The sequence below is a fragment of the Moschus berezovskii genome, chromosome 8, assembly GCF_049115385.1.
Source record: "Moschus berezovskii isolate FMDL1 chromosome 8, NW_MosBer_1.0, whole genome shotgun sequence".
NCBI lineage: Eukaryota > Metazoa > Chordata > Mammalia > Artiodactyla > Moschidae > Moschus > Moschus berezovskii.
This window is the reverse complement of record NC_142467.1, coordinates 9,508,205-9,526,178: the sequence shown is the minus strand read 5'-3', so window position 1 is coordinate 9,526,178 and position 17,974 is coordinate 9,508,205.

Genomic DNA, 17,974 nt, shown 5'->3' with positions numbered 1-17,974 from the left:
TGATAGGACTGAAGTGAACAGAGATATGTCCACTCCATCTCTCTCCTAATTGCAGGGTTAGGCAGAAGGGCAGCCCTTCTCAGGCACATACTGGTCTCTTGTTGATTAGGGACCAAAAAGAGAGACAACAAGTCACATTCAAAGTGTTTGCTTAATTCCACTCAGAGTCCATTGGAGAAGCAAGTCATCCACCCTCACCTAAAGGGCAGGGAATATTCTCTACCTATAGGGAGGCCTGGTCAGAGCAAAAATGAGTAATACTCTTACAAGGACGGGAACAGACACTTGGTCACAATAATAGAATCTACTATAAAACCTGCCATACCCTTCCACTGCAGTTTGATCAGATCATGAGACATCGCGTGATGATTCTACTAAATTTGTCGCATTTTCTGTCCCCAACACCTCTCTTTCCCCACCAATGTATAGATTTATCATGGCCAGCAATGCAAAGAGTCGGACATGACTTAGCAACTGAATGACAACAAACCACACAACAAAAAGCAGCAAAACACAAAGTCTGAGGCACATTTTCATGTCAGACTACAGCACATATGGTGTCAAACCTAAGGAAAAGGAAAGCACCTAAAAATTTGAGTTTATAAGTTCTCAGCAAAATGGGAGAGTTTAAAGGGTGGACCTAAAGATTGTCATATTGAGTGAAGTAAGTCAGACAGAAAAGGAGAAATATCATATGACATTCCTTCTAGTGGAATCTAAAAATAAATGCTATAAATGAACTTAACTTACAAAACAGAAGACTCACAAACTTAGAGAATGAACTTATGGTTGCTGGAGGAAGGATGGGGGAAGGGATAGGTAGGGACTTTGGCATGGACATGGACACACTGCGATATTTAAAGTAGATTACCAACAAGGATCTACTGGGAGAAAATTTTGGAGGAGAGAGGATACATGCATATGAATGGCTGAATCCCTTCACTGTTCACCTGAAACTATCAGAACATTGTTAATTGGCTACACCCCAATACGTAATGGGGCTTCCCAGGTGATGCTAGTGGTAAAGAACCTGCCTGCCAATGCAGGAGACCTAAGGGATGCGGGTTTGATTCCTGGGTCAGGAAGATCTCCCAGAGGAGGGCACAGCAACCCACTCTAGGATTCTTGCCCAGAGAATTCCATGGACAGAGGAGCCGGGCAGGCTACAGTCCATACGGTCACAAAGAGTCAGACACGACTAAAGTGACTTAGCATGCATGCACACACAACACTAACTAAAAAGTTTTAGAAAAGAAGAGATAATTTATATTTCTTTTCAAACATTTGACCTCTAGAAAAGGTCAATAAAGACAATCACAATCAAGTGGTCTCTTTCTGACAGTATATATTGTTCAGGAGCTTTAAGTTTTTAAAGCTGTGTTTTCATATAATTGGAACAAATGAAATAGTCTCAATTGCATTTGCTGTGCATTGAGCCAGCAATCTCCCTGTCTTTGCCAAAGGGAGAGGGGCACCTTCAAAATACAACATTTCTAAAAATGTACTTTCCTAGTTAAGGAGAACTTTAATGTAATTCCTATATCTTTTATTCACTGTAAAAGTCTTCACTTCAATCTAAGTCTAATCCATATCAACTAAATCTAACTAAATGGAACAAACTCATTAGAGAACTCCTTCCACACATTAAATCACAAATTTTAATGCTACATCTAAAATAAGCCAAGAAATGTGAAAAACATTGGCCATCTAAGCCAGAAAGGCAAGGGTCACCACATCCAAGGGTAATATTCAATTTATTGGTAGATAAACCTGAATTAGTCCTTCTTTCCTACAAAACGCAGCCAATTAAGTGGGCAAAGCCTCCTTGTCTCTAGATAGACAGCTCCCTTTATGATATCTTGGTCCGATTCTACGAAGGTTCCTGTACTTTCAGTTATGAAAATAACAGAATATTATTAAGATGTATTCCTAAGTATTTTAAAAACGTACAACACATCTGATTACAAATGTCTACATCTCTCTAGGGTTATGGAGAAGGAAATGGCAACCCACTCCAGTGTTCTTGCCTGGAGAATCCCAGGGATGGGGGAGCCTGGTGGGCTGCCGTCCATGGGATCGCACAGAGTCGGACACAACTGAAGCAACTTAGCAGCAGCAGCAGCTAGGGTTAAGCTTGCTGCCCTGCTGGCTTGGTATATACAACACTGTGCTCTGCCTCTCATTTCTTCAGCCATCTTAACTGGCCTTAGCCCCTAGTGCCGGCTTGGGGAGGATGGAAAGGGGAAACAATATCTGTGTGAGTATACCTGTGAAAATTTCCTTTCTTCTTTACATTGGTCTCATGTAAACTAGACGCTGTGACTTAAGCAATCCTAAGTAATCCGATGAATGTCAGAGGAAAGAGTCCAGTCTCCCTGGCTTATATATATACACACGAATCTCATAAACAGTTCTTCTCTCACCCCATTCCCTTAATTTTTGGAGAAGAAAATCAATAGTGTACATTTTCCCCTTTCCCAAAAAGGAAGATGAAGGGATGGGTATTGACTTCCTTCTGGAGAAGGAAATGGAAACCCACTCCAGTATTCTTGCCTGGAGAATCCTGTGGACAGAGGAGCCTGGAGGGCTGCTGTCCGTAGGGTCACACAGAGTTGGACACGACTGAAGTGACTTAGCATGCGTGCATGCATTGGAAAAGGAAATGGCAACCCACTCCAGTGTTCTTGCCTGGAGGATCCCAAGGACGGGGAAGCCTGGTGGGCTGCCATCTACGGGGTCGCACAGAGTCGGACACGACTGAAGTGACTTCACAGCAGCAGCAGCATTGACTCCCTTCATCCAATACTCTATAAAAGTGATCTGTCTTACCTCCCAGTACTACGTCTGTATTTGGTAATTCAAATGAATGGATAAGCTCTCCACCAGTGACCTACATCACATTGTTACATGACACTAACCTAAAGGAGAGATATTCGATAAATTATCAAATGTGAATTTTAAAATACACACTGTACATCAGATAGATAGATATATATATACACAGTCTTTAGGCAAACAAAACAAACAAAAATGTTTCCATAATGTTTAGAAGGCCTGTAGAGCCTTAAATTCCCCTTGTAATTTGGTTTCAAAAGTAGGGTCAGTTTTATCAGTAACATGACTCTGGTGCAGTAGTTGCACATCTAGAGAAAAGTGAAGATGCCACTAAAAATAGTGATTAGAATCCACCACTTCTTGGATATTGTCACAAATTCTATTAAACATAGAACTGCCAGAAAACCCCATGAAAAGGAAAACTATGAGTAACAAGAAATATCATTTTGACAGACTATGAACCACTGCTCCATTCAACAGTAGTATACCATACAGCACATGTCAGGATTACAGACTTATTTCAAATCAAGAAGGAGGCTGACGGATAGAGAGCCTTCCATCATTACCATGATTTGCACTAACAAATTAAGTGCCTGGAGGCCATGGTTTTAGAGAAGCTCAAAATGAAGCAAAGTAACAGATTTATAGTCACTCTCCTAACCTTTAAATCAGTGCTTGGGTACTAGAAGCTTTGTAGGAAGTAGTCACAGAGCATTAGAAAAGCATTTAGAAATTGTTATAGCCAAAAAAAATACAATGCATTCATAAACAATATTCCAATCACCCAAATTACAGTGAGAACATGTTCATGCATAACATAGTTATGGTAGTACATGTTAAAAACATGTTATATGCAACATGTTCTTTTCTAGTTTCCTCTGAAATTAAATGTGGAACATTTCTCTGAATCACGACTCAACAGCAAGCCCAAAACCTCTGTCAGTATGTTCAGTGCCCTCTGATCTGTCATGAAAAATGGGTATCAGAATACAGACACTGGGAAGTACTCCTCCTAGAGCTAAATGGAGCTCAGTAGTAAAACAAATAAATAAATCTACCAACTGAGTCAGTCGGCCTGGGCAGTACTCAGGATAATCTTCATTCCATGTTCATTCATTACCTCCATGTGCAAGTGCTCAGCATCACAACCTGAATGCTAACCCTTAAAACCTCACAGCCGATCACACAGAGAAGTCAGAGTACCACACGTGGATGGTGTCAGAGTTTTAACCAAGTCTGAGGTCATGGACATAACATGATTTTTACACAAATGCTTAGAAATAACTTGAAAAAAATATAGACTCTTGGTTCAGTCCTTCACATTGGAAAATTTTATTAGCATTTTCAGTGATGGTTCTAATTTGACTCTCTTAAAAACACAATATATTGAGGTATACGTTCCCTTCTATTCTGTACTTCCCCTGTTCATTTTTGATTTTACAGATTTTGAAGCGCTGTTAATGAGTGAATGTAGAGTTGTTATGTGTTCTAACAAATTGTCCCTTTTATCATACAAAATGTCACACTCTAATTGCATGTAATCCTTTTTGTCTTAAAATCCACTGTGTCCGGTAGTAATACAGTTACTCTAGCATACTCAGATAATAAGTTTACATGGTATATACATTTTATCCGCTTAGTTTCAGTATATTCATGTGTTTATATCTGAAGAGCATCTCTTGTGGACAACACATATTCAGGTCTTATTTTATATTCCATCTGACAAACTCTACCTTTTAATGCACGCGCTGATGTGATTGGGTACACGCCTACCAGCTGGTTATATGATCTCCATGAATTTGTTCTATGCATCTACGAGTCTGCTTCCATTTTGCTAGGTTTGTTCATTTGTTTTGTTTTTTCTGGATTTCACATATGAGTGAAGTCATACAGTACTTTTCTTTCTCCATCTGATTTTCTTGATGTAGCGTAATACCACTTTGCTGTACAGCTGAAGCTAAGACAACATTGCATGTTAACTATATCTCAATTTAAAATGGTTTTAAAAAGTTAACAAGAAAAAAGTCATTGTATCAGTAAAATAGTCTGAAAGTGTTCATGATTATTTTGAATGGTAATGTTTACCCTCTTCCAATCTCATTTACTTAGGTAGTGGCTTTTTTGTTGGATTCTATGTGGGAAAAGGTTATTTATGGTCAATGGGAAAAACCTAATACTACTTAAAGTAGCAATGATTTGTAAGACACCTGATAACGAACTGAAAGTCAGCGCTCACCAAATGACAATCATTGTTACAGCGTGCTGTGACAGGGAAGAACAGAGCTGCACCGTGCTGGATCTCATCGTTACAGCGTGCTGTGACAGGGAAGAGCAGAGCTGCACCGCGCTGGAGCTCACCTGCCCGTCAGCCCTTGCATTCTATTTCTTTATGCACACTCAGTTAAGCCCAGGAGAAACGTCACTTGTGCCCAAATGGCTCATTACGCTCCCTGAAAAAGTTCCCATCTTGTGGTCCTGGGTTAGTTATCTACTAGATGTTGCAGATAAGTTCTAAGCTTTCAGACCAGAAATCTTGCAAAATAACTGCTGACTTTAGGTTTCACAGGAGCCTTATGATCTAGCCAACATGAGCAATCAGAACAACAAAGAAATGCTCCTGGTTACCTCTATCGACTTTCTCTATGAATTTCTCTTTTCTAGATATTTTGTGTAAGTGAAATCATTAAATATGTGTCCTACTGTGTCTAACATTTCTCTTAGCATAATGTTTAAGGTTTATCTACGTTGTGGCTTGAAGCAGCACTCGATTCTGTGTTGTGTACGAATACAATTTCATTGCATATATTTCACACTGTTTAACTACAACTTTTGGCTATTGTGACTAATGCTGCAATAAACACTGATGTACATGTAACTGGGTCCCTCTTTTCGATTCTTTTGTGTACATACCTAGGAACAGACTTCCTGTGTCATGTTTAATTTTTTGAGGTAGACTGCCTATTTTATTGGAGAAGGAAATGGCAACCCACTCCAGTGTTCTTGCCTGGAGAATCCCAGGTATGGGGGAGCCTGGTGGTCTTCCATCTATGGGGTGACACAGAGTTGGACACGACTGAAGCGACTTAGCAGCAGCAGTAGCAGCAGCAGCCTATTTTATATCAAGTACATCAGTTAGTACTAGACTCTAACAGCCTTTCCACTTAAATGCATTCAAATATGTTTGATATGTTTTGTTTTTTGCATTTAAAATTTTATTGTTTTTATCCATACACGTACACTCTGCCAGAGACTTTTTCAGGTCTTTTGTTTTTACTTACTTTTATTTATTATGCAACTTATTATTCAATTGAGAATACATAATTATATGTTTTGCTTAATGTGACTGTCTTCATACATCTCCCAAACTGGCTGGAATGCTTAAGATATTTTTTCTTTACCTCAAAGAGGAAAGTAATGGTACCTAAATTGAGGGGTCTCATGACTGAAATAATAGCAGTATTTTACTGTCTCTGAAAGGAGACAAACTCAGTTTTTAATTATTTTATTAACTTTTACTTTTTCTACATTGCTCATAAATAGTCAGAAGCCATTGCTACTTGTTTATTAGTAAATGCAAACAAATGAATACCTAAAAACCCTAAAAACAGGATATATTTCAATTCTCTGTATATTTATTTCATTAACCTCAGATATGTAGATGATACTACCCATATGGCAGAAAGTGAAGAAAAACTAAAGAGCTTCTTGATGAAAGTAAAAGAGGAGAGTGAAAACGTTGCCTTAAACTCAACATTCAGAAAACTAAGATCATGGCATCTGGTCTCATCACTTCATGGCAAAGAGATGGGGAAACAGTGGAAACAACGGCTGACTTTATTTATTTATTTATTTATTTTGGCTCCAAAATCACTGCAGATGGTGATTGCAGCCATGAAATTAAAAGATACTTACTCCTTGGAAGGAAAGTTATGACCAACCAAGACAGCATATTAAAAAGCAGAAACATTACTTTGTCAACAAAGGTCCATTTGGTCAAGACTATGGTTTTACCAGTAATCATGAATGGATGTGAGAGTTGGACTATAAAGAAAGCTGAGCGCTGAAGAATTGGTGCTTTTGAACTGTGGTGCTGGAGAAGACTCTTGAGAGTCCCTTGGACTGCAAGGAGATCCAACCAGACCATCCTAAAGGAGATCACTCCTGGGTGTTCATTGGAAGGACTGATGTTGAAGCTGAAACTCCAATCCTTTGGAAACCCGATGCAAAGAGCTGACTCATTTAAAAAGACCCTGATGCTGGGAAAGATTGAGGGCAGGAGGAGAAGGGGATGACTCAATGGACATGGGTTTGGTTAGACCCTGGCAGTTGGTGATGGACAGGGAGGCCTGGTGTGCTGTGGTTCATGGGGTCACAGAGAGTCGGACACGACTGAGTGACTGAACTTAACTGAACTGACTGGTATGATACACATAGTGTTTATGATTTTTATACAGCAATTTGCCAATAACCAATGAATCTCATGTGTATACGCTAAAAATGAATCAACCACTGTGTCCCTAGTATTCCTTGACTCCCAGAACTCCATGCCTGTGCATACCTCACAGCCCTGAACTTAGAATATTAGAATCATTAAGACTTTTACTGTCTGGCAGTTATTAAGGTCAGGGGAAATGCCACAGGTGAGAATAACTTGAGAACACAAAGAAGACAAATAAGCAAAGCAAACCCATGTGCCAAATGCAGAGTCACTCTCAGCCACCCAAGACTGAGACATTCAGGCAAAGTGCTTTGAAACAAAAGATTTTTTTTTTTGGCTGCATTACATCTTAAAAGACATCTTAACGAAAGGAAAATGATTGATGAGCAGCCATGCAAGACCTCTGCCAGGATTAATAAATGGGAAACCCCTTTCACCAACCCCATCTAAGGAGGCACTGATCATAACTTGTCATCTTAATAACATTTTAATGTCAGCTCCAGATTCATTGCATTTTTATGGAATTTTAAATCATGGCCCAGTGTGGAACACCTCCAATAATGAGCATGAAAATGCAAAGAGATTTTGATTAACATCAGCTACTGGAGGACCAGAAATGTTTTGTGGGAGTTGAGGGCCTTCACAAACTGTTTTGGGGATCTTTTAATGACACAAGTTCAGCAAAAGTTGCTATATTTATAGCATGTGATGTGCATTAGGGTTTGTATCTTTGAATTTTATGTTTTTAACTAGGATTTATACAAGAATTTTTTTTCTCCTTATGAACAGTTCCTGTCATGAAGCATCCCAAATTTTATTCAGTAGTGCATTTTTCACAGATAGGAAATTTCTATTCAAAATTTTGCTCTTAGAACTGCAGAAGTAAAATAGAACATGAAACTTCTCAACTTCAGATTACAGAAGCCAAGAAGAAGATAAAATATGGCAGTCTTACTTGAAAAATCACATTAGTAGTCCATTTCAGATAATTCATAATCTGGCCTCCAAGTTACATGACTATCATCTTGAAAACACCAACCTGGCACCCTAAACACGTTCCCTCACAATGATCCTGAGACAGTGGAAGTCATAAAATCCTCTGCTGCTGCTGCTAAGTCACTTCAGTCGTGTCCAACTCTGTGCGACCCCATAGATGGCAGTCCACCAGGCTCCTCAGTCCCCAATATTCTCCAGGCAAGAGCACTGGAGTGGGTTGCCATTTCCTTCTCCAACCATGTTCTTTAAAGCAACAATGTCAGGATAATAGAAGTGGACAGGAACTGAAAAGAATATCAAGGTAATAATTTAGGTGGTGTTTGGATGGCAATAATACCTTTTTCCATTTTTTCACCTTGAATATAAAAGAATCTCGCCAATTCTTTTTTAAAAATTACACTAACCTTTCTAAAACCTACACTAACTAAATTACTTCATGCTTAAAGTAATTTTCAGATGAAAAAAATAATGGCACTAACTTTAAAGAATGAAAAACAATATTCCGGACTTCTTAGCCATTGTCAACCATATGAATCAAATGCATCATCAAATAATTTTACAGTGTCAATATGTGATCAGACACACCGTTATTTGATGAAATAAAGGTCAGGTCCAAAGATCCAACTTCATCTGTCTCACTGTTTCCAACCACACTACTGTCACAACTCCACTCACACACACCCCAGCCACACCAAACCTCTTCTCCTTGATCGTCTCAGTATTTCTTGTATGCCTGCCTGAATCCACTTACTGATCTATTTTTAAAATGTTAAGTACACACTCAAAGAAGGTGGAAGACTTAAACACCTAGTCTTCAAAAGTGACCAAGCCCAGAATGAGCACTGTCCTCACTTAATGTACAATCTAGTTGAAACGTCTCCATTCTGCTGTGCCTTTTCCTCTTTAGGGATCTTCCCCTCCATTCTCTTCTGTCTGAATCACCTCTACTCATCATTGTCATCCAGCTCCTCTCTGAAGCCTCCTCTTATTCATCCTCCAAGAAATACTAAGTTCTCTCTCTTCAATACTTTTCATCACTTATTGTACATGACTGTGCATCTAGCAGGAAATACTTCTTTAGGTATTCACTCCCCTTCAGCCTATAAAGTTTGTATTAGTAAAAACATGGCTAATGCACCATAGCACTTGGGTGTATAGTCAGTATTCAACAGATCATTTAGTTTGATGAATGAATGAAAAAAGAAGTTTCTTTGATTTAGCATCTTTCCCCAAAAAGCTTGATATTTGCTCTATGCTTCCTCAGTTCAGTTCACTCTCTGTTGTGTCCGACTCTTTGAGACCTACCCATCAGTAAATATTGAACTTATCTTGGTATGGGCAAAATTTCTAAATTGTGGAGAACATACAAAGTAAAAAAGATAAGATAGAGCTTTTACTTAATTTTCTGTCATAAAATCAAGGTATCCCCCAAAATTTGAAATATAAATGAGCAAAAAAGTAGTTTTCATTGCCAGACATCCTGGAATGTGAAGTCAAGTGGGCCTTAGGAAGCATCATAACGAACAAAACTAGTGGAGGTGATGGAACTCCAGTTGAGCTATTTTAAATCCTGAAAAACAATACTGTGAAAGTGCTGCTCTCAATATGCCAGCAAATTTGGAAAACTCAGTAGTGGCCACAGGACTGGAAAAGGTCAGTTTTCATTCCATCCCAAAGAAAGGCAATGCCAAAGAATGCTGAAACTAATGCACAATTGCACTCATCTCATACGCTAGTAAATTAACACTTAAAATTCTCCAAGCCAGGCTTCAGCAATACATGAACCGTGAACTTCCAGATGTTCAAGCTAGTTTTAGAAAAGACAGAGGAACCAGAGATCAAATGGCCAACATCCACTGGATCATGGAAAAAGCAAGAGAGTTCCAGAAAAACATCTATTTCTGTTTTATTGACTATGCCAAAGACTTTGACTTATAGATCACAATAAACTGTGGAAAATTCTGAAAGAGATGGGTACACCAGACCACCTGACCAACCTCTTGAGAAACCTATATGCAGGTCAGGAAGCAACAGTGAGAGCTGGACATGCAACAACAGACTGGTTCCAAATGGGAAAAGGAGCACGTCAAGGCTGAATATTGTCATCCTGTTTATTTAACTTTATATGCAGAGTATATCATGAGAAACGCTGGACTGGAGGAAGTACAAACTGGAATCAAGATTGCCAGGAGAAATATCAATAACCTCAGATATGCAGATGACACCACCCTTATGGCAGAAAGTGAAGAAGAACTAAAGAGCCTCTTGATGAAAGTGAAAGAGAAGAGTGAAAAAGTTGGCTTAAAGCTCAACATTCAGAAAACTAAGATCATGGCATCAGGTCCCATCACTTCATGGGAAATAGATGGGGAAACAGTGGAAATAGTGGACTGGACTTTGTTTTTCTGGGCTCCAAAATCACTGCAGATGGTGATCGCAGCCATGAAATTAAAAGATGCTTACTCCTTGGAAGGAAAGTTACGACCAACCTAGATAGCATATTCAAAAGCAGAGACATTACTTTGCCAACCGAGGTCCATCTAGTCAAGGCAATGGTTTTTCCAGTGGTCATGTATGGATGTGAGAGTTGGACTGTGAAGAAAGCTGAGCGCCAATTAATTCTTTAAAACTGTGGTGTTGGAGAAGACTCTTGAGAGTTCTTGGACTGCAAGGAGATCCAACCAGTCCATTCTAAAGGAGATCAGTCCTGGGTGTTCACTGGAAGGAATGATGCTAAAGCTGAAACTCCAATACTTTGACAACCTGATGCAAAGAGCTGACTCATTTGAAAAGACCCTGATACTGGGAAAGATTGAGGGCAGGAGGAGAAGGGGACGACAAAGGATGAGATGGTTGGATGGCATCACCGACTCTGTGGACATGAGTTTGGGTGGACTCAGGGAGTTGGCGATGCACAGGGAGGCCTGGCATGTTGTGGTTCATGGGGTCACAAAGAGCCAGACATGAGTGAGTGACTGAACTGAACTGATAACAAATATTTAACTTCACTATTAATCATTATTAAAAGACACTTGCTCCTTGGAAAGAAAGCTATAATAAACTTAGGGAACATATTAAAAAGCAGAGATATCAATCTGCTGACAAAGGTCTGTATAGTCAAAGCTGTGGTTTTTCCAGTATTCATATGGAAGTAAGAGTTGGATCATAAAAAAGGCTGAGTGCCAAAGAATATATGCTTTCAAATTGTGCTGCTGGAGAAGAATTCTGAGAGTCCTTTGGACAGCAGGGAGATCAAACCAGTCAATCCTAAAAGAAATCAATGCTGAATACTCCTGGAAAGGACTAATGCTGAAGTTAAAGCTGCAATACTTTGGCCACCTGATGCAAAGAGCTGACTCACTAGAAAAAAACCCTGATGCTGGGAAAGATTGAAGACAGGAGGAGAAGGGGACACCAGAGGATGAGATGGTTGGATGGCATTACTGACTCAATGGACAAATTTGAACAAATTCTGAGAGATAGTGAAGGAGGGGAGCCTGACATGCTGCTGTCCATGGGATTGCAAAGAATCAGACACAACTTAGCAACGGAACAGCAACAATAAGTTAATCATTAAATTAATAAATCCAATGTCACATAAAATAATAATGAGATAGAATCTATCTTCTGAGTAGGACAGATTTTTTTTAATTCAATGTCTAGAGAATGTAGACAATTGAGTACCTATATACAGTACTGGTAGAAGTACCCTTTCAGGAAAGCAGAGATGGAAAAAGGTCAGTTATTCTATGTCTGCAGACTCTTTTCCACTTCCCCACATATCATTATAAGTTATCTGTGAGCAGAAAGATTACAGGAAAATTCCATAGGGCAATAATATTTCTACAATTCTTTAAATTGTTTAAAATATTTGCAATGCTGTTTTAACCACTGACTATCCAAAGGGAATTCTGCTTCGGTACCATAGAAAGTTAGACAATTTAGTTTTCTCTGGAATTGTGAATCTCAATATTAAAAATGGTCCTTTTGTGAAGAGTCATGGTTATGTGCTGAACTGCATTCCCAAAAGAGACACTGAACTCCTAACTTCCAGTGTCTGAACATGTAATCTTATTTGAAAATAGGGCCTTTATGGAGATATAATCAAGTTAAGATGAAGTAATTAGGGTGGTGCGTGATGCAGTGTTACTGGTCTCATTGTAAGGACAAAACAGGACTAATAACAGAATTATGAGAAAGTAACAATATGGGTAGATCATCGTTGAACAAAGTAGCTCCTCCAGCAGATAACTGGGCGTCGGTTAATGGCATTAAAACATACTTTCCTTACATATCCATACTCTAACCACAGTCAGCAGTCCTGCTAAAACCTTCCCCTAATGCAACAGAATATTTGTATGCTCTGTGGAAGAGTCATCTGTGGTTAAGGTTGGTTGTAATCTAACAGACAACAGCTACCTTTAGACAGTAAAACATTTACTAAATGCCAGCAGTCTGTGGGTTCACCTGATACTTTCAGAAAATGCAGATGACTTTAGAAAATATTTCTGAACTATTTCAAATGTCATTGGACCCTCCCCACTATGTTAATGGCAGCCGGAAGTGCAATGAATGATTTTTCAGTTATTTTATTCCTTTCCAGACAAATCATACTGTCGTCTACAACACAATGAAAAATACCTAGAGGATATAGTGCATTGACATAAAAGATTTGTAAAACAACATTTACACTTGAATACACACTCCCCAGGTGGTGCCAGTGGTAAAGAACCCTCCTGCCAATACAGGAGACATAAGAGACCCAGGTTCCATCCCTGGGTCAAGAAGATCCCCTGGAGGAGGGCACGGCAACCCACTCCAGTGTTATTGCCTAGGCAATCCCATGGACAGAGGAGCCTGGCTGGCTGTGGTCCATATGGTCAAAAAGAGTCAGATACACCTCAAGTGACTTAAAGCACATGATTATGGGCATAGATTTCTGGGTTTCACAACTAAAATTTAAATGTGATATTGTTAATCATGGTGAAATGCTACACACTATAAGCAAGACAACAAAGAAGAGACAAATGGAAACAGACATTTCCTTTTGGTGTCATCTTTAAGACCTTGCAGGGTAAACAACAGATTCTGGGCGGTAATACCCATTTCTCTTATACAGACAATTTTCTGAATGACTTTGTCTTTCAACTTCCCACAGCAGCTTCCCTGCCGACACTGACCAGGGTAACTCAGAATGCTGCAGTAGGTGGGGTTCCCTGCCTATTTGCATTTGCAGATGGTTTATGGCTCCGTGTAATCCTACTTTCAGTACTTAAAACACTAGCTCAAATTAGAGTCTTTTTTAGTGAGTGACTTCTTTATACTAACAAATTCTCATATATCATCACATTTAATCTTGAAATACAGGAATTATCACATCAAAACCTAGAGAATATTGTTTCCATTTTACAGATAAGGCTGAGAGAGATTAAAGATGTTCCCCGTCAAAACACATAATTACTGATGAGACACAGATTAAAACTTAGTTCATTCTGAGTCCAAAGTCCAGTTTCCTTCTACGGGACAATCAGAGCTTCAGGAGCTTCTAGAAACCAGGACGGGACTTAAAGGAGTTGAAGCAAGGACCACCTCCCTGAAGCTGGCGCGGTCCAGTCAAAGACTCTCCGTTTAACATGGCTTGGTTAAACAGAGAGGGTGGGACATATGGAGAGAGTAACGTGGAAGCATACATTACCATAGGTAAAATAGACAGCCAATGGGAAATTGCCATATGTCTCAGGGAACTCACACAGGGGCTCGGTAACAATCTCAGTTCAGTTCAGTCGCTCAGTCGTGTCTGACTCTTTGAGACCCCATGAATCACAGCACGCCGGGCCACCCTGTCCATCACCAACTCCCGGAGTTCACTCAAACTCACCTCCATCGAGTCGGGGATGCCATCCAACCATCTCATTCTCTGTCGTCCCCTTCTCCTCCCGCCCCCAATCCCTCCCAGCATCAGAGTCTTTTCCAGTGAGTCAACTCGTCGCATGAGGTGGCCAAAGTATTGCAGTTTCAGCTTTAGCGTCAGTCCTTCCAATGAACACCCAGGATTGATCTTCTTTAGAATGGACTGGTTGGATCTCCTTGCAGACCAAGGGACTCTCAAGAGTCTTCTCCAACACCACAGTTCAAAAGCATCAATTCTTCGGTGATCAGCCCTCTTCACAGTCCAACTCTCACATCCATACATGACCACGGGAAAAACCATTGCCTTGACTAGACAGACCTTTGTTGGCAAAGTAATGTCTCTGCTTTTTAACATGCTATCTAGGTTGGACATAACTTTCCTTCCAAGGAGTAAGCATCTTTTAATTTCATGGCTGCAGTCAGCATCCACAGTGATTTTGGAGCCCAAAAAAATTAAGTCTGACACTGTTTCCACTGTTTCCCCATCTATTTCCCATGAAGTGATGGGACCAGATGTCATGATCTTCGTTTTCTGAATGTTGAGCTTCAAGCCAACCTTTTCACTCTCCTCTTTCACTTTCATCAAGAGGCTTTTGAGTTCCTCTTCACTTTCTGCCATAAGGGTGGTGTCATCTTCGTATCTGAGGTTAGTGACATTTCTCCCGGCAATCTTGATACCAGCTTGTGCTTCTTCCAGCCCAGCGTTCCTCATGATGTACTCTGCATAGAAGTTAAATAAGCAGCGTGACAATATACAACCTTGACGTACTCCTTTTCCTATTTGGAAACAGTCTGTTGTTCCATGTACAGTTCTAACGGTTGCTTCCTGACCTGCATACAGGTTTCTCAAGAGGCAAGTCAAGTGGTCTGGTATTCCCATCTCTTTTAGTATTTTCCACAGTTTATTGTGATCCACACAGTCAAAGGCTTTGGCATAGTCAATGAAGCAGAAATAGATATTTTTCTGGAACTCTCTTGCTTTCTCCATGATCCAGCGGATGTTGACAATTTGAGCTCTGGTTCCTCTACCTTTTCTAAAACCAGTTTGTACATCTGGAAGTTCACGGTTCACGTATTGCTGAAGCCTGGCTTGGAGAATTTTGAGCATGACTTTACTAGCGTGTGAGGTGAGTGCAATTGTGCAGTAACAACCTAGAGGGGTGGGATTAGAAGGGAGGTGGGAGATTCAAGTGGGAGGGGACACGGGTGAACCTATGGTTGATTCATGTTGAGGTTTGGTGGAAACCAACACAATACTGTAAGGAAATTATCCTTCAATTAAAAATAAAGTTTAAAAGAGACCCTTCTCTTTAGAAAGTTATCTAGTAACAATGAGTTTTAGGAGGACAGTTTTATTAATGGCAGTCTATTTTTATAAAGTACACAGTTTTTATCATTATGCAGATTTTTATATAATCTACAGTGCTGTGGTCCTTTTGGGCACAAGTTCCTGCTTGAGAACATCACAGCAGCCTATGGATAATCACTATTGCCGCAGTAGTTGCCCAGGACAACTTCTAGAAACTTCAAATGATTAAGGTTTTATATCATCATTATCTCTGTTTTGGTTGTTTACTGGGAATAAGGTCCAAAGCATTTAAGTTGTCATTCTAAAAACCACCATCCCCATCTCATTTTTTTAAATCAAAGTTTTAATATATTTTTTGTACAGAAAGATCAATTTTTCAGAATAATATTTTTAGATCATTTTATATTGAAGTCCCATTTCCAGGTAGTAAGATGTACAGACCTTCAATGTTCAGGATAATGAATTTTGACAGTTGTTATTGTACCTGTGTAACCACCACACAAAATAGGGTATTAATCATTGTCGTCTCCCTGGAACGTTCCTTCATGCCCATCCTCCTTGAGGAAATCCAAGACCCCGGCTCCCACCCTCTGTCCCCTCAAAAATAAAACACTTTCTCACATCTATCACCACAAGTTAGTATGGGATCAGCTTCTTCTGCTCAGAATCATGTTTGTGAGATTTGTCCAAGTTGCTGCACTCACAGTTAACATTTTAATATCTGACATTTTGGATTTACTGGGAGAAATAAACCTTTTGCTGTTACTCAGAGAACAATACGTATTTCTCTGGCAAGATCATAAATTACCCTTTCTGAATGAACCAGAAGTACCTCTTTCTGACTGACTGGATACTTACAAAGCATAGTAATTGCTTTGGAAGGAATAGCATAAATACAACAATAACAGGGCACTTAACAGCATCAACAGTGCTTAATTCAGACTAAAGTTTAGAAAACATTCAAACTTCAGATGAATATTGAGCCAGGCAATGTAATTTTCTACTCTATGTTATAACAAACCAGTGCATTGGTTTACCTCCACCATTGGTAAACAGTGATCTTCAAAAGCATTTCATTGTATCCATAGAGACACAATTTAAGTACTAGTTTCCGTGATTCATAGAAAGATATATTTTCTGTATCACTGGCTCCAGCCACATGCCTACAATTTGCCATTTAACATGTATATTTTTTCAATACAAAATGTTAAGAGCCTCAGAAAACGCCTTTGCCTTAAGTCAACCAAGGACACTTTGAGACTTTGACTCTCAGTGCAGCATTGGCATAAGTAGCTGAAAATGCATTGGTGGGATGATGTAAAATATGTCAAGAGTTACAGAGAGGATCATCCCCTTGATATATGTTGTCCTTTAGGTATAAAACCTTCAAGTGCAAGTTGATATAAAGCCCAGTGGCTACAGTAAGGTATGCATACACCATTTCTCATTTCTTAAAGAAGTAGTAAAATTTATTTTTAAAGCATGTACGCTGCGAAGGACTCAGAGTTCAGCTCAGGTTTGAATCCTTTATTGAGGACCATGGAGGAATCACACCATATTTGACTGCCAAGGACCTTAGTGTTTTGCCTGCCTCATTGTACGGATACATAAATGAAGTCTTCGAGGTTATATGGCTGGTCTGTCAGATCCTCCCATGAATTCTCCTGGCCCCTGGCCCCTGGTCCTCTGCTTTTGCTGTAATATACTGCATTCCTCTGAAAGTCCTTCTGCAGCTACTCGTGCATACAAAACTTATTCTGATCCCTTTTAAAATTGTAGCATTTGTTTCGCAGGCTTTTTTGAGTTGGAGAAGTACAGGTAAACCCCAGGAAAGCAAGACGCTTCTTGTGGAGTCCAACTCAATAAAACTGGAATCTCCTTTCCCAGCCCCCAACCAGTGTTATTTCTGACAATATAACTTTAAGATGCAGGGAAGAAGGACAAAACAAGGGGAGGGGCCACCCCTAGAGATGGAAAACTGTTCATCGCTCCTCTGCTGGGCCATTCCCCTTGATGGCCGAGACCAGCTGGAGCCGGTGCACTGAATAGCCAGCACGGACGCCACAGGCATGCCAGGTGAAGTGTGTTTATCAGATTAAGACTCCTGGCTTCACTGCGCTATTGCTGCCAAAGCTAAGATCATACTGCTCACTTAAAGCCATAAATAGAGCTTCTTAGGTAACTGTTCCAGGGCCTCTGGGATCCCAGATGTGTCTTGAGAATGTGTACAAGGGCCCCTGTTCCAAGCGAGGACTCCATATCTTGGAGTTTTTGTTTCTGTTCAGTCATGCACCATCATGCACCTCACAAAGACTCGCGTTTATCAATGTGATTGTCTACCTCGATATATTATCATGACCCAGACTTTTAACAAGAATCCCTTGTTTTCAAGGAGCTCTGAGTCCATATCATCTGTGTTCTCTGAACTTCTCAGATTGAGGGAAAAGGACTGCATCACCTAGGAACTCAAAGAAAAAATTCACTAT